Here is a 24,385-nt window from a genome sequence, read left to right as displayed (position 1 = left end):
TGAGATACAAATATTTTCTCTATTATTTTTTCAAAGGCTACTAAGTTATTAGTATATAAATATGTATTGGTTGTTTAGACCTAACTACTTAATACATAGGATGGTTAGGTATTTCTTTGGGCCTAGAGGTGCTGTGAAAAGATTACTCAGGCATTCAGGGTGCTGTGAAAATTTAAGAATCTTTGGATCAGCATTTATTTTTATAGTAACAGCCAAAGTCATTTTGTGTTAAATTAAAATTTTCAGTACCATAAATATTTCCCAAATGAAAGTTCTTTGTGAATGAAAAGAAATTTTTGTTTTACATCACTTTTCACTTCCTATTTGGGAATGCTTTAAAAAAATGACAAAAGGTAAGTGACCCTTGCAGCAACAGAATGTGAGGTAAATTCCTAGCCTTTCCTATTTTCTCCCCTCTCCAAGTGGGCATCTGGCATTTAGGGAGGTTTAGCATATCCCAGCCCTAAGCCCTGCATGCCCCCAAGTAGGCAGCAACTCCAATCGTACCACGGGAGTTCAGAGTGGGGCGGCTGCCCTCCAGTGTGAAGCCAAAAGGGGGAAGCCAGCGATGGGGCCCTGACGCTGAGGTGACCAACAGATCTCTGCTTCCTGTCTTTCGCAGTTACCTGGATTCCTCGCGTCCATTTTCTGGTAGTCCTGGGCCACCACAGTAAGAGGCCACAGGCCTACAAAGGCCTTACAGCTAACCAGTCTACTTCTGAAGCTGGTGAAGATCTCTGCCCATGAACAATAGCTAAGTCTGAGGCTATGTGACGGCCATTGTTTTTCTTTGTAGCTATGACCCCCCTCAAAGGCACTGTGAGAAGCACTCGTTTGTACCTTGAGGGCGCTGTCTTGAGCCTGCAGGAGGTTTGCTAAGTGGATAGGCGGCTGAGGTCTCTGGATCGCTGACAAGTCTGAGGCCACCACAGGTAGCTGAGGAGTCGGCAGTGGGCGGGAGGAAGGCGGGAGGGGTGCTGGGAGGAGTCACGTGACGGGCGGGGCAGGGCGCGGGCTGGGGCTTGATGAGGCGGGTGGAGCGGGTGGAGCGGGTGGAGGTGCCGCACGCTGAGGAGGCGCAAAGTGCTTCAGGAGCGGAGCCCGGCTGAGGCAGAAGCACAGGTGAGTCGCCTCGGGGCAGCAGGAGGGGCTTGGGCAAGGGTTGGGGTGCAACTTGGGGACTTTTTTTTTTTTTTTTTAATACTTACACTTCATAGATTGTACGTACCTTTCAGGCAACGTTTATATGGGGAAAATGTGTATGTACATTCCGCAAACTCAATACAACGTTTTTAAATAAAAGGATGTACAGTAAAAAGTCTGGAGTTATTTCAGAGTGACAGAAGATCAGAATACCGTGTAGACTTTTCGAAAAGCCACAATCTTGGGCATTTTGAATGCTGCTGGCTCCAGCTGGGGCGTCACTGCATCGTACTCAGTGTGACCCCCACTCTGTCATTGTGTGCTGGTCCTGAACTGTTTCTACAATGCCTTTGTATTTAGGCCTCGTTTTGCCTAAAACTGTGTAATAAGAAAATATTGAACAAAATAGAGAAGAAGATAGTGAAATGGCAAAGCTACTGAGAAAAACAAGTGGAAAAGATGTTACTTCATAGAAAGTTTTTAAACAAGCATATTAATGATGTTTAGTGATCAGAAAGAGAAGTTTTGAACATTTTAATCCCCAAACGATTCTCTGTTAGTTATAAATAGGCACAGTGTTACTGCTTCAGTTTCTATTTAGGAAGTCGACTGTGGATTTTTCTAATTTGGAATAACATAGGCTGGTGAGCATTTGTGCATACACATTCAATTTTTGGGAACAGATTACTGGTATTAAGTATGAGATGCTTTTAGTAAATTATTTAATCCTTACTATCCCATAAGATAGATGCTATTATTTGGATCCATTTCGTAGACTGGAAAACTAAGATTCAGAGAAATTAATTTGCCAAGGTCACACAGATAGATAAGGGCAGTGCCAGGATTGAATCCAAGAGACCTAACCCCAGTGTTTATGTTTTTAACCACAACTCTGTGAAGTCTCTCAAGACTCCTTTCCAAATGGTTCTCTATTAAATCCCTAGAAGAGACAGCAGCCATGACAGTGGCTTTCAACTGTAAGAACCCAGCATCTGAAGAATATTTTCTTTTCTTCGTCCTTGCAGGATGTGCTTATTCTTTCTCCCTCACCGATTCCTTCCATGTGATTTTGGGATAAAACCTTTCAGGTGAAGAACTCCCAGAAAGCTTTGCTCATGTGTAAGCAGAGGATACCTGTGCTCTGCTTCTTGATAATTGTTAGTATGTTTATTCAGGGCAACAGATCCTTAGAAACAGTGAAGTTGTAGGTAGCAAGTATTTTAGACTTTGCCGTCGATAATGGTTTTTGTCACAAGGACTTAGCTTTGTTGTTGTAGGGTGTATTAGTCCATTCTCATACTGCTATAAAGAACTGCCTGAGACGGGGTAATTTATAAAGGAAAGAGGTTTAATTGATTCACAGTTCCTCATGGCGGGGGAGGGCTCAGGAAACTTACAATCATAGTGGAAAGGGAAGCAGGCACCTTCTTCACAAGGTGGCAGGAGAGAGAAGTGCAGAGCGAAGGGGGAAGAACCCCTTATAAAACCATCAGATCTTGTGAGAACTCACTATCATGAGGACAGCATGGGGGAACTGCCTCTGTGATCCAGTCACCTGCCACCAGGCCCCTCCTCCAACACGTGAGGATTATAATTCTGATTGCAATTCAAGATGAGATTTGGGCGGAGACACAGAGCTAGACCATATCATAGGGTGAAAGCAGCCATAGGCAATATGTAAATGAATGAGGCATGGCTGGTTTCCAAGACAACTACTTACAAAAACAGTGGCCCGCTGCATTTGGCTTGTGGGCCTGGCTATATTTTGCCAACCCCTGGTCTAGACTCTAATTTCTATTAATAGATCATTTTTCTGGATAACAGTCAAAGTATATTATGTGGATGTTCTGTGTCAGGCACTGCATACGTACATTATATGGACTCATTTGTTACAGTATATGAGGCAAGTACTTTGAAAACCCTGTTTTACAGGGAAGGAAATGAAAATATACAGAAACGAAGTTAACTCAAATGCAGGCATACTTCATTGCGCTTTGCTTGATTACACTTTGCAGATACTGCATTTTTTATAAATTGAAGGTCTGTGGCAACCCTGCATTGAGAAAGTCTATTGACATGATTTTTCTGTCAGTGGGTGCTCATTTTGTGTCTCTGTGTCACATTTTGGTAATTTTCACAATATTTCAAACTTTTTATTATTGTATCTGTTATGGGGATCTGTGATCAGTGATCTCTGATGTTACTATTGTAATTGTTTTGAGGTGCCATTAACTGCATCCTTTTAATACAGCAAACTTAATAAATGTTGTGTGTGTTCTGACTGCTCCACTGACCAGCTGTTCCCTGTCTCTCTCCCTCTGCTTGGGCCTCTGTATTTGCTGTGACACAACAATATTGAAATTAGGTCAATTAATAACCTTATAATGGCCTCTAAATGTTCAAGTGAAAGGAAGAGTTACAAGCCTGTTAAAATCAAGAGCTATAAATGATTAAGCTTAGTGACGAAGGCATGTGGAAAGCTGAGATAGGCCAAAAGCTAGGTTTTTTGCACCAAATATTCAAATTGTGAATGCAAAGGAAAAGTTCTTGAAGGAAATTAAAAATGTTACTGCAGTGAACACATAAATGATAAGAAAGCAAAAGAGCCTTATTGCTGATATGTTGAAAGTTTGAGTGGTCTGGATAGAAGACCAAACCAGTCACAGCATTCTCTTAGGCCCCAAGTCCTATCTAGAGCAAGGTCCTAACTCTCTTCAATTCTATAAGGGCTAAGAGAGGTGATAAAGCTGAGGGAAAAAAGTTGGAAGCTAGCAGATGTTGGTTCACGAGGTTTAAGGAAAGGAGACATCATTATAATACAAAAATATAAGGTGAAGCAGCAAGTGCTCATGGAAAAGCTGCAGCCAAGTTATCCAGAAGATCTAGCTAAGATCACTGATGAAGGTGGCCACACTAAATCAGATTTTTAGTGTAGATGGAACAGCTTTCTAATAGAAGATGCTATCTAGGATTTTCCTAGCTAGAGAGAAGTAGTCAATTCCTGGCTTCAAAGGACACACTGATTCTTGTTAGGGGCTAATGCAGCTGGTGACTTCAAATTGAAGCCAGTGCTCATTTACCATTCTTAAAATTCTAGGGCCTTTAAGAATAATGGGAAATCTACTCTGTCTGTGCTCTGTAAATGGAACAACAAAGCCTGGATGACAGCACATCTGTTTATAGCATGGTTTACTGAATAAGCCTACTGTTGAGATCCACTGCTCAGAAAAAAAGATTGCCTTCAAAATATTACTGTTCATGACAATGCACCTCATCACCCAGAGCTCTAATGGAGATGTACAAGGAGAATCATATTGTTTTCATGCTTGCTAACACAACATCCATTCTACAGCCCTTGGATCAAAGAGTCATTTGGCTTTCAAGTTCTGTCATTTAAGAAATACATTTTGTAAGGCTATAGCTGGCATAGATAGTAATTTGAGTCTGGGAAAAGTAAATTGAAAACCTTCTGGAGATGATTCACCATCTATATGCCATTAAGAACACTCATGATTCATGAGAGGAGATCAAAATATCAACAGTTACAGGAATTTGGACAAAGTTTATTTTAACACTGATGGATAGCTTGAAGGGGGTTCAAGATTTTAGTGGAAAAACTCACTGCAGATGGAGTGAAAATAGAGAACTAGAATTAGAAGTGGAGCTTGAAGATATCACTGAATTGCTGCAATCTTAGGATAAAACTTGAATGGACAAGGTGTTGCTTATTTTGGATGAGCAAAGAAAATGGTTTCTTGAGATGGAATCTATTCCTGGTGAAGATGCTGTGAACATTGTTGAAATGACAATAAAGGATTTAGAATATTGCATAAATTTATTTGATAAAGCACTGGAAGTTTTAGAGGATAGACTCCAATTGTGAAAGAAATTCTACTATGGGTAAAATACTACTAAACAGTATCAGATACTACAGAGAAATCTCTCGTGAAAGGAAGAGTCCATTGATGGGGCAAACTTTGTTGTTGTCTTATTTCAAGAAATTGCCACAGCCACCCCAACAACCACTTCAACAACCACTACCCAGATTAGTCTGCTGCCATCAACATTGAGGCTAGATCCTCCACCAGCAAAACAATTAAAACTCACTGAAGGCTGAGATGATTCTTAGCATCCTTTAGCAATAAAGTATTTTAAAATTAAGATATGTACATTTTAAAGACATAATGTTATTGTCTTTAAAAGTTAATAGACTATAGTATAGTGTAAACATAACTTATGAGAAACCAAAAGGTTCGAGTGACTCATTTTATTGCAATATTTTCTTTATTGTGGTAGCCTGGAACCGAACCCACAATATCTTAGAGGTATGCTGGCGTCTCATAAGTAGGGCTAGAATTTCAGGAAATTTGCTCTTAAATACTACATTCTACTAATTGGTGTTTTAACTCTTCCAGTATTATTTTTATTTCATTATTCATTCTTATATACTTGGAAATTTATGTTACCATTCTAGTTATCCATATTACTTTTTGAGTCTGCAGTTGTTGCTGTTTTTGTTGTTTTTAGTCTGCAGTTTCTGTCTTAACATTTCTGTTCTGAGTCTTTAAATTTAAATAAAAATCCTGATTGCCCATTTTGCATCTGATGCTTAGCATGTAGTCATTAATATTTATATAGGCTACATGGATTATAATACCATCTGTTTATGGCTATGAACATAAAAGGTCTAATGACTTTGAAGAATACTTAAGAGCAATATCCAAGAATTCGGGAGGTAAGTACTTTTGGAACCACTTGACAAAACTATAATAGAAGATGCAGAAACAAGATCACTTCTCTCTGCACAAGAATAGCGAAGACAAAAGACCATCCTGGGAATATGAGAAGGTTTTCTTTTTGTTCTTTTCGAGTATGCACGTGCCAGCTGAGAACAGATAGACTAGAAGGGTATAATGCCAGGGTATGAGTGACATCCTCTGTGAGAATCTTTGGTCTTTTCTTTCACCAAAGAACAGGGGCCCCAAATTTAACTTCTGGTGAATTAATGATATCATTAAGCAAACGAGCATTAGAAATCATCAAGATATAATTTTTATATGCAAGAGGATATATTTGTTTTTGAATGAGTGTTTTAATAAAGAAATTTAGTCATACAATATAAAATGTATTTAAAAGGAATAGTCATTCTGTTTGGATTTAAGAATTTGTAAAGTACTTATATAGAATGACATTGTAAAACAGAATTAATGATAGTATTTTTTAAAAACAGTATAAATTTTAACCAGAGGCCTCAACAAATGCAATAAACCATCTTATTTTTGTGTCAAACATTCTTGGTTGTACCCTTCAAGTACTATCTCTGTTTTCCAGTGAAAACAAACAAAAAACTAAAGCCAAGAATATATAAAGAATCCTGCTTAAGGCTCTGCAATGGAGCAGGACAGAGATGCTGACTGAATCTAGGTTTCTTGAATATTTTTCTGCTTTTTATACAACTGGATTAAACAAATAGCTGATAGCGAAAAAGAAGTTATTTTAGGCAGAAATTTCTGGCATTTTCCCTCTTGTTAATTTTTTTATTTCATTAGACTACATCACCTACACTATGGACTTTTGCTGAGCATTATAACCATTTCAACTTTGAATTTATACTGAAATTTTATTACCCTGATTTCTTCATAGCCTACATATATTTCACTGCAGAAATTCACATTAAAGAAGTCATTTTTGACCACTTTTCATTAGATCACTAAAATAAATACAGTTCTGGTGAACATCAAAATAAAGCATCAGAGAATATTAAAGATGGAAGGGAGTTCAGAGGTTATTTAATGAAGGATCTTTCAACCTCAGCACTATGATAATTTGAAATGGATAATTCTTTGTTGGGAAGTAGTGGGGGCAGGAGGAGACAGTCCTGTGCATTGCAGAATGTTTAGTAGTACCTCTAGTATCTACTCACTAGATGCTGATAGCATCTTTTTATTTATTTGTAGCTGTGACAATGAAAAAGTTCTCCAGATGTTGCCAAATGCTTCCTGGGGGGCAAAATCACCCTCAGTTGAACCACTGATTCAGGGCAACCCCTTTATTGTAAAGTGATGTTAATATCCTATCTGTTTCCTGAATTAAGAGGCTTTCCCTTATTTACCCAGTTAGTAGCATAGGTAGGTTTATCTAGTATGCCAGAGGTAAGAGAAAACAATGAATGGAGTTATGGATATAATTTATATAAATAGAAATGACAGATACAAAATTTTTATTTAGTGGCTTGTTTTTGCTTTTAAGGTCCTATTGTTTAGTTCTTTTTCTAGCGCCTTCAGATTGTGCTATAGAGCAGTGCCACTGAAAGTCACTAAACACCGTGTTTAAATTCAGCTAATTATTTATTAATTCCTTTTGTAGCAAGACTTTCTCAATGAAGGAAGCAGTGTTGATTCCCAGTGTAAGCTTCTATCTTCCCACTGTCCTGAAACAAAGAGTTCACACAAGAAACTTGCTGGTTCCTTGTTTGGTGGCACTGATATAGAGATGGTCATGGCCTGTAAGTGGGCACCCTAACTAGGTTTACATCTATGCCTACTACTCTCCTTGGACATTTCTCACCCTGAGGCTCTTTTGTCTGCCTGCCATATTCACAAAACAAAATGTATTGTTACCTTCACCAGGTTCATTACATGCGGATAATTCTATGTCCAATTCTCTTAAAATTTATACTTGCATCTTCACAAGAATGCCCTAGTAAGAGAAATTTTTGAGACAGATGTCTTTTGATGGCAACTCTAATTCTATCAGACATTAACAAATACTGTGTGTATGTGTATTAGAATCAGAGGGAGAGAGGTAGAGATGAGATGAGAATGAGAAATAGGTAGGCAGGCAAAAGGGATCATAGTACTTCCAGCAAGAGTGTTCAGGTAGAGAGAGGGATGTGTGCAGGCTCCAGTACAACAAAGAGTTTGGTGCCTTGCAGAATGGGAAGGAGTTTACTGAAGCTGAGGCTAGAGTTCAAGGGGGAAATGGGGCCTTGAAAGAGTAAACAGAAGGCAGATGGTACAGGACTTGTAAGCCAAATTAAGTAGTTTTGATTTCATCACAAAGACAATGGAAAGCCAGGGATGTAAATTGAACAGATTTAATAAAGACTATCTACCAGAAAGTTATTTCTACTATGGAAGGGTTTCTAGTCTTTTGCTACCTTGATCTTAAAAGTGACCTAGGAGAGCAGAACTACATCATAATTATAGAGAAACTGAGACAATACTGTTTTCTAAATGTGTGAATGTTTGTGGAATGATGCCAAACTAAACAGAGGGATCAATCACAATTTCATACAAAGGGGTATTTGGTTCAGAATCTAATAGCCAGGAAAATATCTAGGCATATGACCAGATCTTCTAGGCAAGAGAGAAAAGAAATAGTCTTTAAATTCCACTTAGAAAGCTAATGAGTACATTAACTGCTATTAGCATTTGAATAAATAAACTTAGCCCTAACTAGAGCATGCACATTTGGAAAACAGTCTCAGTTTTAGAGAAGACTGCTGCTGGTTCGATTTTTGTTCTGCTGATGGAACAATCTGTTCCTGTTATGGTGCCCCGCTACCTCAGTGAAATAGAAAGATTGCAAGCTGTACAATTGGGAACCCAACAAAGTCAAGCTGTCCTGACTTTTCTAGTTTAGCCTTTGAATTGTCAACTTAGCCATAAACTGGGACATGTTTAACACAGGAGGAGGTCCATATTGCCACCCCAAAATGTGGAATGCTTATTACTTTTTCTAAATTTAATTAAACATATGATTGTTCTATGTAATATGAAGAAAGCGAGGCCAATGAATCAGAGGATGACTAAAATAGAACCACGGTGCTCTTTGATGTAAAATCATAGAGTTTACATAACTGAGTGGGATCTGGCAATGATAACTCCTGTCATTATTCAACTTTTAAAGAGTTAAATCCTAAAGTTTGACTCCCTCCTACTGTAGTTCATGTAGATAACAATCAGTGAGAAAATTATTAACGTAAATTCTACTTAGTACTTTTCCCTGAAGCTGTTGGACAAGATTCTTTTCATATCATGAATGAATAAACAAGAACCTAGTATTTTATCCATGTTGCCTCTTAGACTTTGAAAGGCAGGACATTTTAATTGTAAGTTAGAATAATATTTTTTTCAGGATTGTTTTTGGACATGTACAAGGTAAAAGTACTATTCAAATTACTTAAAAATAAATGTTAGGTATTTGACACAATGTTTTGAGATGCTTAGTTAAACTCCAAGGATTTCTTTGAATTTTTACATTAAGTTATCAAATTCTTTTCAAATGAGGGTTTGGGGGAGATTATCTTGGCTATACTGGCTTTGGTAATAATTCCATTCATTTAGTGTACTTTATTTCCTGTTTTTTAAAATACTAGTTTTGATTCTGAGAAAATTAAGAAAGCCAGTGTGGTAAAGTCAATTTTCTTTTTATGTAAAAATAAAAAGTCTTACTAATTTTACAAACTAGTTCTGCATTCTAAGTGTGGGGTTACATTAAAAAATTTTTCAAAAACTGAATTTTTTTTCTTTTTTGAAGAGGTGCTTGTTAGGTCACAATTGGAACTCTCAGCAGTATTGCAGTTCTTTCTACACTATTCTTGAAAATAGAGGAAATTTCTGCACTTGATACAGAACAGAGGTATTGTAAGTATAAAAGTTGCAGGGTAAAAATATCATCATACTGTATTGAAGAACTGTGTTAAAATAAGAGTGGAGTAATGGGCCATGGAAGAGACATGTCTTCCAAGATTGACAAATGACTAGGAAGAGAACACTGAGGATAAGAAAGACTTTAGTGGACAATGAGTATTTAGAATTAGCTGCCTTTTCTGAGGACAGGGGAATAACGGTTGTAGATGAAAGGGACTGGTTTTACTTTCATGCTTATTCACTCTCACTTGAGTGGATGGTCTTTATGTCCTACCAGCTGTTTGCTTTTAAGAAGAAAATATCTATTATCTTTTGGCTTCGTCATCATGATGAACACTAATTATGAATAGTTTAGGTAGACTGATAGTAGTTAAAGAATCCAGTAAATAGTCTTCCCCAAACTGAGATATTTGGGCAGTCTTCTTTTGATTTATCTTATTGTAGTGAAATAGTACTATTGCTTCTCAAGTTTTATCATTATTTAACATTTCTCCATACAGTCATGTCTTAATGCTTTTTGTCATTCTCATTCTTCTTTCTTCTCCTTAGGTAGTATACTTTCCTACAATACATATTTTAACATTTTTTTCTTTCTTTCTTGGTTCTCTCCCTATTAAACTTCTTGCAGTTTCTAATGTGTAGTATGTGCAAAGAGTGCTTAACTAGCTACCTCTGTACTTTAGACATGATCTTTACTCTGTCTAGCGCCTTCTTGACACATCTGGAATATAATGGGATGGACTAAAGCAGTGTATCTCAGTGAAGATTGTCATAAATTGGGTTCCATGGAAACAAACTGAGAGGGAGAGTTGAATGCAGAAGTTTTACTGGTGTGTGTTCATAAGAGATACTTTTATAATGAAGTTGAGAAGGCAGGATTGGGCAGAGGGGGAAGCTATCCTGCAATAGGATACCAATTGAGGCCCTCGGTCAATCATACAAGGAGCTATAGGAATAGGAAGGCCCTGTGGAATTGTCCCAAGTTGAAGCAAAGGAGTCAGCCATTGTTTCCTGTATCAGCAGACATCACCCATGGGTACCACCTGGGAGGGGGAATAATAACCTTGGGCAAGGCAGGTCTCTGCAGCAATGCTTGATGAAAGACACAGCTGTGATCCAGAAATAAGCAATATTCCCAGAAAATGGGAATGGGCGGCCTTGAAGAGAGGACCTGGGTAAAGCACCAGTTCTACTGCTGGTACTTTCGGCAGGGGAATTCTTTGTTATATGGAAATAATTCTGGCATTGCAGGCATGTGGCATCCCTGGCCCACTCACTAGGACCATCAAATACTCTCCAAAATTTAAAAGTAATCCTTAGGAACCTGTTTGAAAATCACTGGAAATAACTGGGCACAAAGATTGCTCATGTCTACTGCGGCTCTAACGTTGTTTCTGGATGTGTGAGTGTATTCTGTATTAGAGTACTAGCTGATTAAAGTTAGAAAAAAAATCTGGCAAGTGAGTGAATCTATTGTGAATCAAATAATGCTGTGCTGGACTTACTTGTCTATAAATAGTTATGTGGAATTACTGGGTATAAGGGCATGAAGATTTTAAAAAGCGTTGCTTTATATTGCCCTACAGAGCAGTTGGACCAATTTATACTCTCATTAGCAATCTAGCAATCATGTCCTTTTACTTTTTTCTCCCTATTAACTTGAATCTCTGTAAATTTCATTGATATTGTGGATGGGGTCCAGGAAGGGAGGTAAGAAAACGCGGCTTGTGTAACATGCTGCTATGCATAGTTTTTTTTGTTTTTTTTGTTTTTTTTTGAGGCGGAGTCTCGCTCTGTCACTCAGGCTGGAGTGCAGTGGCGCGATCCCGGCTCACTGCAAGCTCCGCCTCCTGGGTTCACGCCATTCTCCTGCCTCAGCCTCTCCGAGTAGCTGGGACTACAGGAGCCCTGCACCATTCCCTGCTATGCCTAGTTTTATTCAGGTTTCACTAATGCTTGCAAGGACCACTTTGACAACACAGGAAAGAGCCAGGCAAAAGAGAGCAGTAGAATTGATAGGCACTTATTTACAACCAATATTTAAGAAAAACCAGAGCACTTAAAAGAGGTAAGCACAATTAGCTCGGCGTGGTGGTGCCCGCCTGTAGTCCCAGCTTCTTGGGAGGCTGAGGCAGGAGAATTGCTTGAACCCAGGAGGCGGAGGTTGCAATGAGCCAAGATCACACTGCAACTGCACTATGGCCTGGTGACGGAGTGAGACTTCGTCTCAAAAAAATAAAAATATAAATAAAAAAATAAAAAAATAAAAAAAAGGTAAGCACTTATAGGGAAGAAAATGGAAATGTTTTAAATTTTGACCATAGAATTCAAATTCCCTTGAAGGCAACCTTTGTTTCCAACTTAATAGATTTAGGTTAGTTCAACTTTATCCTTTTAATATTTATTAACAGTTCAAAAAGAAGTTATCTGCTGTTAGCTTAGTCTTGTTCCCAAGAGGCCAGCTGGTGCTGGGTTTGGCAGCTTCTCTGGAGAAAGACTCAATGAGTGTGGAGACTAAAATAACAAACTTGTTTTGAGACTGAATGCTTTCAGAACATGATCGGAGACTTTAAAAATTGATTCCAGAAGTAGCCAACTATCATCTACGAATAGAAGAACCTGTCTTCCACATTTACACAGAATCCTTTATGTGATTAATTTCAGAACCCTTTATTTTCCCTTGTTTATTTTTTTTCTGTAACTATGATTCACCCTCTAAATAATTAATCTGTCATCGTATTTTAGTGTGTTGGTAGGCACCATGACATTTTTCTACACATTGCTAGAAAATGAGTCAGCCAATCAACAGTGTGTGTTGGATACTGATATTACATCACCCATTTTAGTTTAAAAACCAATTGACCAGCAGACACTTACAATTTTACTTTGGAAAGGCTAAAAATATAAGGGTTAGAGCGAGTATTAGCTATACCCCTTGATTTTAGATTTTAGAAGCAATGAATCAATTATCTTAAATGTGAAAAAAAATAATACTCGGAAGACTGGTCTATTTTAGTGTAGCTGCAAAAAGAGAAAAACAGTATTTCTCTGTAAAAACAGATTGGTTTTCTTTAATTAATGTTTATGAGCCTATTAAAGATGAATATTTTAATATAAATTCTTTGGTTGTAAGAAGTTTAATTATTACAAAGACAAAACATGTTTATTAAAGAAAAATCAGGAAATATCGAAACAAAAGGAAGAAAATAATATTTATGATTCAACTATTCATAGACAACCATGTTAACCTTGGTTAATATTTTTCCAAACTATTTTCTTTTCTTTGTTTGGTTACACCTTTCCAGACTTAAAAATATGTATTTGATTACATAAATTGTATTATGCTATAAATAATTATCCCCTAGCCTGCTTTATTCAAGCAACACTATGCCAAGAACAGCTTTTTAAATATTAATCTACTTTACTTTTCTAAACAAATGAATAAGATATCATAGTATGGAAATACCATAATTTGGTCAACAAACTGAGGGACACTTATGTTTGTTTGAAAGATGTCACCATTTTAACTAATTTTTCCATAAATGCCTTTCTACACAACTTATTGAATACTTGTTAGATTAGTTCCTTAGAAACATCCCTAGCAGTAAAATTACTAGTTTGAAGGCACATATATTTTGATACTGATGTAGATTGCTAGATTCCTTTCCAGAGAACTTCTACCTGTGTATTCCCTCATTGGCAATGAAATGAGTCCCAACTTCCCCAGCACTGGGCATTAATAATCATAATAATTTTTGACAGATAGGTGAAAAGTATCAGATTGTTGTTTTAATTGTTATCTTTTGCTCATCAATGAGATCAATCATCTTTTAATTACTGGCCATTTTCATTTATTTTATGAATTGTCTGTATTCTTCTGATTTTTTAAAAATAATGTTCATCTTTTTAAATCAACAATTTATACTTTATTAAAGATATGCTGCAAATGTTTTGCTCAATAATTTTTATATCTTTTGACTTTGTTTATGGTGTATTTTTTGAACAGAAGTTATAATTTTACATGTCAAAACTTTTAATATTTTCCTGTATGATTTTTGGCTTTTTAGTCATGCTTAGAAAGAACAGCCTCAAGATAAAAATATTATAATTTTTAAAATATGCTATTGGATTTTTATACATAAAATTTTATTTTGGGGACAGATATGGTGGTTCATGCATATAATGCCAGCACTTTGGGAATCCCAGGTAGGAGGATTGCTTGAACCCAGGAGTTTGAGAGCAGCCTGGTCAACAAAGAGAGACTTATCTCTACAAAAATTAAAAAAATTAGCCAGATGTGATAGTGCGTGCCTGCAGTCATAGCTACTCAGGAGGATGAAGTGGAAGGATTGCTTGAACCCAGCAGTTCAAAGTTGCAGTAAGCATGATCATGCCACTGCACTTGAGCCTGGGCAACAGAGCAAGACTCTGTCGCTAACAATGACAACAACAATAACAATAAAAGTTACTTCCTCTGTAGTTTATTTTTTGTGTGTTATGGTGTGTGGTAGGATTTCTTCTTTCCCAAATGGAGGGTTATTGTCCCAATTATATTTATTTTATAATTCAGTCTTTTCTATTTATTTCAAATTATCTTTTAATATTCTGAATTTTTTATTCTCTCCCATTAATATGTATGTTTGAAACAGAATAAAGGAATATTTGATAGTTTAGTCTCTCATGAGAATCATTCTAATGTTTCATTGCATCTAGGACCCCTTATGGACAGAACCCACTCTATGACCATTGCTGCCAGCTCTTGATCTTGCTTTTGGTTTTATTACACCTCCATTTGATGCCTATAACCTGAGAAAACTCCTTAATTTATCTGACCTTTGATTTATGCAGAAGTAGAATAAGAATCCTAATAATGATAGAACCACCTCAATTAGATTGTTGTGTCTAGCATATTAGCTACTACTATTATTAGAATCTTGAGTTTTCCAATGGATTCATTTCCCACCCAGCAGTCAGAAAAGCTCGACAGTGGTCACTTTCTGGACTGTCTTCAGAACTCATAGTCAACAATAAATGTGGAACTCTTGCTCACTCTCTGTCTCTGCTCTTTGTCTTCTCACAAAGACCCATAACCTACTTCAAGAGAGAGTTAATAATTAATGGCATGAACTTTCTTGCATAACATATGTTTCATGCTCTTGATATACATCATAATCTCTACTTCACAACTAAAAACCAAAACAACCAAAAAATAAAAATAAAACAAACAACAATAAGAACAAACATCAGAGGCTCTGAGTGATTATATAACTAGCCCAAATTTACACATCCAGGAAGGATCGCAATCAGGATTCCAATTCAGGCTTTTGGTTTTATGCAATTCTTCAAATAGTCAAACTTTTCAAGATTTTATCTCTGGACACTTGGCCTTTTGTCCTAGGATTTTAAAAATCTCCATTTAAATATTTTAAAAATGCAATTTCAATTCTTTCACATTCTAAACTTGGGAGCAAAGGTGCAAGTTAGGTAAGTATACCTTGACGTCTTGTCCATCTTTGCAACAACTTATTTCCTTTATCTTGTGTTCCTTATGTGATTTTCTATACTTTCTATTAATCTCTGAAAACCTGGAAAGATATCAGTATCTCTTAACCACTTTCTCCTTCTTGGAAACATTTGTGGCAGTCAAGCCTTTCTCCACTTGTGGAAATCAAAATAAAACTACTTACAGAACAGAATGCGTGAAACTTCTCTGACTTTATTTCAACCTTGATGACATTCCTGCTGTAGGGAATTCAACTAAAAGAAATTGTCAGATGTAAGGGCTATAGTCATTGCTGAAAAGGTGAAAATGTGGAGGCTTCTGTATTTGGACTAACTGAGGTTTCCAGTCAGCTTTTCATTTTTGGAAACCTTTAAAGACATTTAAGTCCTGCTTTTCTTCAGTTTTCTTATCCACTGCCTTATTCTTTAGGTATCCGGTATTTATCATTTTCATACTAAATTGTTGTGTCAAAAAAATCACCAGATGAACACATGCGTGTTCAGAAGACCCAAAGTCCTGAAATCGTTTTTTAGAGTGTGCTCAGAGTGATATAGTGAAACATTACAAGTCAGTGTTGTTGGTGAATTATGACCAAGGTCATGGAAAACACATTGCTTTTTCTAGTGGTTGCATGATTATCATGCCTCTGATGATAAATCTGCACCCACTGAAAATGCAGTTAACTTACCTTGGTGATTTTGATTTATTAGCCTTGGGATGGACAAGGTTGCACATTTGTTAGTGCTTGTTTTATATTTGAATAGCTTGGAAGCATATAAATTTGAGGCATAGCTTAGAGTTGGTTTAGCTATTTCATATTTCATAGAAGGCATCTGATCAGAGAACTTTGGTTTCTGATATTTCTATTGTGACACTGTATAGTTTTTAGTATAGTGAGGATATCTGATTTACATTTTGGAGCATCTCTTTTCATGATAAAAGTTGAAGTTTCAGATAACTGTCAGAACTATAATAGAAACAGGAAAATTGCCAGTGAAGAATCAACTTCATTTGGGGAGTAAAAGTTAGATGGTTTAAATAGAAGACATTGAAGGACTAGTGACCAACAAAATGTATTTTATTTAGTTTCTCTTTGAACTTTTGTTCAAAATAGACATATGACCCTGAGGGCTTTTATTAAAAATGGTACTTAATATTAATTATTCAGAGGTATCTGCCAGCATTGGACTGGAATGGCATAAGAAGATTCTTGAATGTAAGTATGTGGCTAGAATGAGAGCTAAATGAATGCGTATGGACTTGGAGTGCCAAAATGTAGAATAAATTATAGGGTTAAATTGACCATTGAAAAAGTTATTTGTTAGCCCTAGGTCTTTCATCTTCCTTATTACAACATGAATCATAGCACATTAATAGGATCTTTGTAGTGTTAGTCCTTGTGTCAGGGTTTCTCAATCTTCACGATATTGTTATTTTGGGTTGGATAATTCTTTGTTGTCAGGGGTTTGTCCCGTGTATTGTAAGGGGTTTAGCATCATGGTTTAGCATCATCCCTGGCCTTTACCAATTATATGCCAGTAACACTATCCCCATTGCGACAACCACAAATGTCTTTAGACATTGTCAAATGTCCCCAGGTGGGTAAAATCATCCCTGATTGAGGATCACTGCCTTATAGTGGTGGTGCAAGAGAGAAGAGTGACCAAGAAGGAGTCAATTTTGAAGATACCACAATATGTGTATTAAGATCAGATGCCGATCACAGTATTTAGCGCATTTACTACCAAGCCCAGTTAAGCTGAACTCTTATAAATTTAAACCAGTCAGAGATGGCTGCAAAGTAATTTCAGTTTTCTAGGTCTAATACTGTACAACATTTGTTAGTTTTGCATTCAATGTTGCATTTGATGCAACATTGATTACATCAAGCCTTTTGATGTAATCTAATATTTGGTTTTATCAGCATTGCAGTTTTAATCATCCATGGACAACTGTGGTTTTATACTGTTATGTAATGTTAAATATTTTAAGAAATGATGAAAAATAAGGAATGCTTATCCTTCAGTCAACTTTTATTGGTTCTTTTAAATCTTACATGTTAAAAGTAAAGTCTTTCTCCCATGAGGCATTTTACTATTTTCTGTTGTCAGATTTGGTGTTCTTCACGAAGGAGCTTAGTCTGTACCTGTACTGTTTGGAATAGAGAGCTCCCCCTGACATAAGCAGGATGATAATAATAGCCAATTATCTAATACATCACAAATAAATATTCTGATTCTAGAATTCTTTTGATGCCCAAAGAAGACAGGCATATGTGAGAAGAAGCAATCAGAAGATTGGCAGGATTTAGAAATCTATTTGAAATATTCATTACCTATTTTGAACTGGTCTTAAAAATTTAAAGGAATGTAAAGCTGGATAATTAAAGATAAAAAAGGAAGAATACAAGTTTTCTATGCTATGAAGCGACTGAGATTATTATTATTTTGGGGCAGTGAATTTGTTTCTAGAAGTTTTGTTGGAACTAAGGCAAAAAGGTAAGTACTATCAATTGGCTTAAGTAGTATTAATTATCTGTTTCTTATAAAAAGCTTTACACACTTACTGCAAGGCACATTTTTTTTCTCATTGAATTTGTTCAAAGAAATAAGTTTTCTTAGGATTTGATAAAATTATGTTTATAACTTTTTTTTGCTTAGATGATAAGATATATGGTTGACAATGTTTTTTGCTTTACAAGCCGTGAGTATATTTTCAGTGAACTCTCCTGTGCCTTCTAGGAAGAAAAACAAATGACCTTGGAATGAAAAACTTTAAGGTAGAAGTTACTAATATACCACATTGTCTGTATATAACAATTCAGGCCCCTTGGTCAGTGTCTGATTTTAAGCAGCATTGCATCCTCATGTGCCTTCAGTTATAAACTATACCCCCATGTAGCTTCATGAGTTGGTTTGCTTATTTGGGCTACTTAAAATTTTCCTTTTAAAGGCTAAGTGATTTTGCCAAATTAAATACATTTAATGTTAATACTGAGCTGTTATGACTATTGTCAACAGAGACCACTATGTATTTGAGAAGCCTCTTACAAAGAGAAAATAAAATCATGCATTTTCAAAGAGTAGGATACTCTACTATTGCTTTATTTTTGTAAATCAACACCATTACTAAATTGCTTTTACATATAGATTTTTAGGGTGCTCTTGAACACAGACATATTTAATCTCTTTAAAGACTGAATTGGAAGATTGAATGTGGCATGAGAAAAATCCTAGCTTTTAACTGTATATGATTCATATTCCAGTGTGGTCATATACAGAATCATCAGCATTATACATTTTTTTACTCTTGATGGTCTCTGCCCATTGGGTCAAATGCTAATAACAGGTCCAAGAGATAGGTCAAAGAAATTATTCAGAGAAATTAATCTTAACTGTTAATTAATCTTAACTGTCCCTAAGTGAGATGGAACAGAGGTGAATAGTGGTTTTAGAATAGCTATTCTGGATACCTGATTGATATTTGTCATTTGTTACGAAAAAAATCTGTTATGGAGTTCTAAAAACATACTAAAAATATTATCAGTCTGTTTTTTGGAATGATTAAGTATGAAGATATCACCTTGAGCATCTTGAAATAATTACCCTGTATACTTAAGATAATTAACTTGATAAAGACTGGGTTGTTCTTTCAGAACGGACTGTGAAAATAATTCTGGTGGTAAGAGATCATTTTCTAAAGCTGATTCCAATATAGCATGACTAATTATATGTTTTCAAGGGGAGGAAGTTACAGGCTTGTAACATGATTTTTAATATGGAACTATCAACATGAATTATCATTTAGAGTGAAATTATTTGACCAGTATTTGATGGACATTTGTGCTTCAATGTTTCCTCTTGGAAGGTCTTGCAATTTTAAAACATAATTCTCTGTATTTTAGAAGTTTAGGTAGTGTGCAGAAGGTTTTATTGCAATGAATATTAAAGAACTCAGGACCTAGGCTCCATCTGATTTTCTGTATCTTAACCATATCCAGAGAGTTTCCTGTTTACTTTTAGAAATGTAAAGGAATTCAGAAGATTCGTTTCAACTGCTTCCTACCATTCAGATACTTTCTTCATGAAGCCCTGGATTACAGCATGCTCATAATGAATTGCAGTTGTTCAATTATTGGGAGGTTTGTAATGAAGCTTTGGAGTTCTAAATGGGTCAGAGCAGGTTTTGCACTTTATCAACTTGTGAGAAAATCCAAGTGGCACTCTGTGCTAAGGACTCTAGAATAATAATTTTGGCACCTGTTGGTCTCTGTTTTTCTAAAGAGAGGAGGATATTATTGAGGACTAGCCAATAAATGAATTCTTTAAAGGTATTCCTTATCTGGAGATGAATCAGTTTGTTCTGGCTCAATATAAAGATGCTTAGATTCAAACAAGATTCTAGTAACTTAAGTAACTAAAGTGGAGTAGGGGAAGACATATAGGTATCTAATTACTTCTCAGATAGCTTTTATCCAGTCTCCTTATTTTAGGTTTCTATCTGCCTACCCATTTTTAATTCCCAGTTTTAGAGAAATTGGTACTGCCAGTTGCTGAGCATTTGGGGGTATCTGTTGTGTAACTAGTTAATTCTTGGCTTTTCCTATCACTCACTTAAGATTGAGCTTTCTTTGGTATAGTACTTCAATTACTTCTTGTCCACCTGCTTCTCAGCTTTAAAAATTTCATTGCCATTGTCTCCTGTCCTGTTCTTCCCATTCTTGTGGGTTCATGTCTTTAAAAAAAAGATGCATTAGATACATTTGTTCAATATTTTATATTACCCTAGAACACCCTATTCAAGATGTACCTTTGAGTAAGAAACTGACAACCTCTTTCAGATGATAGATCTGAAGCTAATAGTACAGCAGGGTCTGGTGTAGAAAATTTACTTAGCTGAGAAGGATTTATTTTTTGAGTGGAAAGAAAAAAATAATAAAAATTTTCTTGTTTGCGGGATACCAGGACTAAGAATGCTTTTCTTGTGTAATAACCTTTAATCCAGCCCCATCATGTGAATTTTGAATATTAAGACAAAATGTAATACTTTAATGCAATGAAAAAGTTCACCGAGGGTTAAATATAGCCTGACATTTCTGCAAAAAGATGCTCATTAACTCTGAGATATTAATGTAGCTGACTGATAACCAGGATTAAGTTGTTGATTTTTAAAACTATTACAACAGAATAAAATGCTAGAGGCTTTTATCATGACCAGAGAGGTCTCCATTGTCACCTGGGTGTAGGGGAGGGCAAAATATACAATTAGCCAGAGCAGAGGATCAGCTTCAATTTATGTCAGTGAAACTGAAGGCCGAGAGTAAGTAGTTCCTTCTCTTTGCATTTTATACCTGGTATAAGGGCAGAAAAAAATACACTGTCAATCAAAGCAAAAAGGTAGTCCTAATCATGTCAAACCTAATTTATTAACAATAATGATATGATAGCATTGTAATTATCAATGTTATTCCAAAATTTTAGACAATAGCTAAATTTTAAGAGAATACTCTGTAAATACTGTTTGAGGAATAGTGGATTTTACTATCCTCAAAGGATAGTGTGTGTGTGTGTGTGTGAGAGAGAGAGAAAGAGAAAGAGATCTAGAAGGTAGAATGGATAAAATGAAAGGAAGAAATTTAGCATGAGGTTTCTTTTCCAGTATATTGTTATTTGCATCTTCACAATATACAGAGCTATATCATGTATTTCTGGTGCTCATTCCCATCCTCCAATTAAAAGTTAAAAAACATGTAAGTAATCTAAAAAGGGTCACTTCTGCAACAAAGGATTTGCCCTTTGTCATAGTGATATTTGGTGTTTAAGGATGACTCTTAGGAATTTGGCTCCAAATTAAAAGAAGCATTTGTATTTCTCAGTTCACCCAAAGGAGTAATAAACCATACTTTGACTTCTGAAGTCTGTTTCAAAGTCAAATGCCTTCCTTTGAGAGTACTTTGCTGCTCACTTATAAAACTGGAAAAGGACATTTCAGTCAATGCTTTATTCTCCTAGTTAGGAATGGAGGCTGAGTATGTGGCCACCAACATGGATAATTTAAGGAACTCTTAGAAGGCCCTTCTATAAAAACATATCTCCCTGAATGAAGCCTATATATTTCTCTTTACTTTTTTGAACTGTTTGAAAGTCTGCCTGTTACAGAGTCACTCAGATTACGGTGTCCTCTTTTAAAAGAAAAATATCCCAGGGAGGGTTAAGTAGTCTGTTAATCAATTATTCACAGTCCAATGTGGCTTAGTTTAATTAAATTGCTTTTCTGTAGTTATGGACATTTTGATGGAGCCCAGGAAGAGAGAAAAGGGAAGTAATTTAGTCCCCGGGAGTTTTTAGTATAAGGCAAGCCTGAGCTGAGAGCACTGAAGTGGGCTCACTATTGTCATCCAAAAGGCAGAATGAGGACCCTGGATACCTGGGAGTGGGGCAGAGGAGACAGGAGCTAAGAGAGGAAAAGAGAAAGAGAAGCAGGGAAATGCCAAAGATAAACTTTGACATATTGTGGATCAGTCCATTCGCTATCATAAAAGCTTTTACGTTAATATTGTTGGGTACTGTGCTGAAATGGTTTTGTATTTCTTTTTTGAATTTGTTTTTTGTTTAATATATATCTTGATATTTTGGGAAAAAGAATGTAGACAAGCTGTATTAGAATGATGCTGTAAACATACAGTGCTATATATATGTTATCATTAAACATGGTTGTGGATTAATTATTATCCAAAGCAAGGAGAAAAGCTCAGAATTACTCAGTTAAATAATTTGGAAACTCTGTTGATGGAAAGAAATCACTAGATTTCTATCAAAGATGAATTTTTTTCATGTACTTTTGGTACATGGCAGTGATAATGCAATGTAGTTGTGTCATTGGTAGACTTGAAAGATATTTCAGTTCAAGCAGGTGCCTTTTTTTTAAGGCTTGCTCTAAATTGTAAAGACTTTGAAATATAATACACTTATTTTAGAAATTTTTAGGCTTGTTCTTCTTATAGAACAGTATCTATGAGTAGAAAAGCAAGCTAAGAAATCTAACCAATCTTGGTTAATCACACCAATGGGAAACTGACAGCTATAGCAGGGTTCAGGCACCACCTACTACTTCGAGTGTTTAATTTGCAGATATGTTACATAGGAGGAAAGAAATATCATTCATACAAACTTGGCAAAGTTTGGCGGGTTACATAAATTCAAATACAATAGCTAGGATGATTACATGATTTATCACCCAATCCAAATCCAGACGATTTTGAGAGTGAAAGGTGATGTTCAAAATAATTAAAATTATATGTTTTTGGCTGGGCATGGTGGCTCATGCCTGTAATCCCAGCAATTTGGGAGGCTGAGGTGGGCAGATCACGAGGTTAGGGGTTTGAGACCAGCCTGACCAACATGGTAAAACCCCATCTCTACTAAAAAAATACAAAACTTAGCCAGGCGTGGTGTCGTGTGATTTTAATCCCAGCTGCTCAGGAGGCTGAGGCAGAAGAATCGCTTGAACCTGGGAGGCAGAGTTTGCGGTGAGCCAAGAGTGCACCACTGTACTCCAGCCTGGGTGACAGAGCGAGACTCTGTCTCAAAGAAAAAAAAATTAAATATTTTTGAAATAATATGTATCCATCTATTAATAGGTTTATTATCTTTTATTATTAGTAAATAAAAGTTATTATTTACTAACTTTTTTTTTTTTTTTTGGAGACAGTCTCTTGCTCTGTCATCCAGGCTGGAGTGTAATGGCGCAATCATGGCTTACCACAACCTCTGCATCCTGGGCCCAAACAATCCTCCTGCCTCAGCCTCCCAAGTAGCTGGGACTACAGGCATGTGCCACTGTGCTCCATGATGGGTTTCATCATGTTGCCCAGGCTGGTCTCAAACTCCTGAACTCAAGTGATCCACCCACCTTGGCCTCCCAAAACGCTAGGATTACCGGTGTGAGCCACTGTGCCCAGTCCGTACTCTAACATTGTAATACCTGTGGGGAGGAAAAAGCAGCTGATCTATGACCGAGGGAGGAGTTGGAGATACAGATATATATCTGTATATCTACAGAGAGAGAGAGAGAGAGAGAAGAAAGAAACATGGGAACGTGCTAATCAGACACGGTATTTATTAAGGAAAAGAGATAACTGAGAGTACTTGTCTGTGGAATATTTTCAGCAGAAAATATCTGATCTATCTGAGTTGCTTATGGTAAACAACAATAGCATTGAAAGATTTCTGGTGCATATCATGTTTGAAATTGTCAATGTCAGTTTTAGGTAATTATCAGAATATGAAATGGAGATGCTTTATGATCAAAATAGTTCCCACTCTGTAAGTAATGCCTCTCATGCATCATTTGGTGATTACATGTGTTAGATGTGGACTGGAGCACATCCTAATGTGGCAAGGATCAATCGAAGAGTTGTATTGTTGCCCTCAGACTTCTTTAGGTGTTGCCTGTGTATCAAGCTTACTTTTATGTTTTGAAATTACTAAAGTTTGATACTGGGTAAGATTTCTTATTTTATTGGCAATTCAATTATTTTCTGGTCTCAAACTATAAAATACTCCTATTCAAATACTATTTTCAAAAATAAAAATCTTTAAGTCAATTAAAATAAATAAGTCCATATACATTAAAGCTAAACAAACAAAAACCTACTTGGTTATCTGACTATCAAAAAAATGACTATAAGTGGAATAGCCATTTTTGGGAAGTATTTGTGTACTGTAAGATTGTTCTTAGCCTGTTTTTATTATAGTGACACCAGTATTTGTCTGAAAATTGTATTTTTCAACTGTTTTTTTTTTTTCTTTTTGAGACAGAGTCTCACTCTGTCACCAGGCTGGAGTGCAGTGGCACGATCTTGGCTCACTGCACCCTCTACCTCCTGGGTTCAAGCGATTCCCCTGCCTCAGCCTCCCGAGTGGCTGGGTTTTTCATAAAATTGAACTTGTTGATACCTTCAGTGAATCTTGTCTAAGAACACACTATTTTTAACTGAGAAAACACTCTCTACAGGTGCTGAGGTGCCTGGTAAGTTCAGGACAAATATTAAATGAAGGATATCCCTAGTTCTCATTTTTTCAAA

General features: G+C 36.3%; 1 protein-coding gene across 6 annotated transcripts in view; it reads left to right on the top strand.

Annotated features, from left to right (window-relative positions):
- Positions 1–1,025: 1,025 nt before the first annotated feature.
- The window catches only part of IQCM (IQ motif containing M), a 505,544-nt gene continuing 482,184 nt past the window's right edge, over positions 1,026–24,385 (top strand). Inside the window, exons 1-2 of one of the 6 annotated variants that reach the window (XM_054485870.1) lie at positions 17,559–17,798; positions 18,042–18,079. The gene's annotated coding sequence lies outside the window, so the exon portion shown is untranslated. Of the gene's footprint in view, positions 1,123–17,558; positions 17,799–18,041; positions 18,080–24,385 lie in introns of those variants that run through there. The other 5 variants (XM_054485868.1, XM_054485866.1, XM_054485869.1 and 2 more) reach the window with 5 other exon arrangements.

Source organism: Pongo pygmaeus, chromosome 3 (genome assembly GCF_028885625.2).
Source record: "Pongo pygmaeus isolate AG05252 chromosome 3, NHGRI_mPonPyg2-v2.0_pri, whole genome shotgun sequence".
Classification (NCBI taxonomy): domain Eukaryota; kingdom Metazoa; phylum Chordata; class Mammalia; order Primates; family Hominidae; genus Pongo; species Pongo pygmaeus.
Note: the sequence above shows the minus strand (reverse complement) of the source record. Positions and strands in the feature narration are given on the sequence as shown.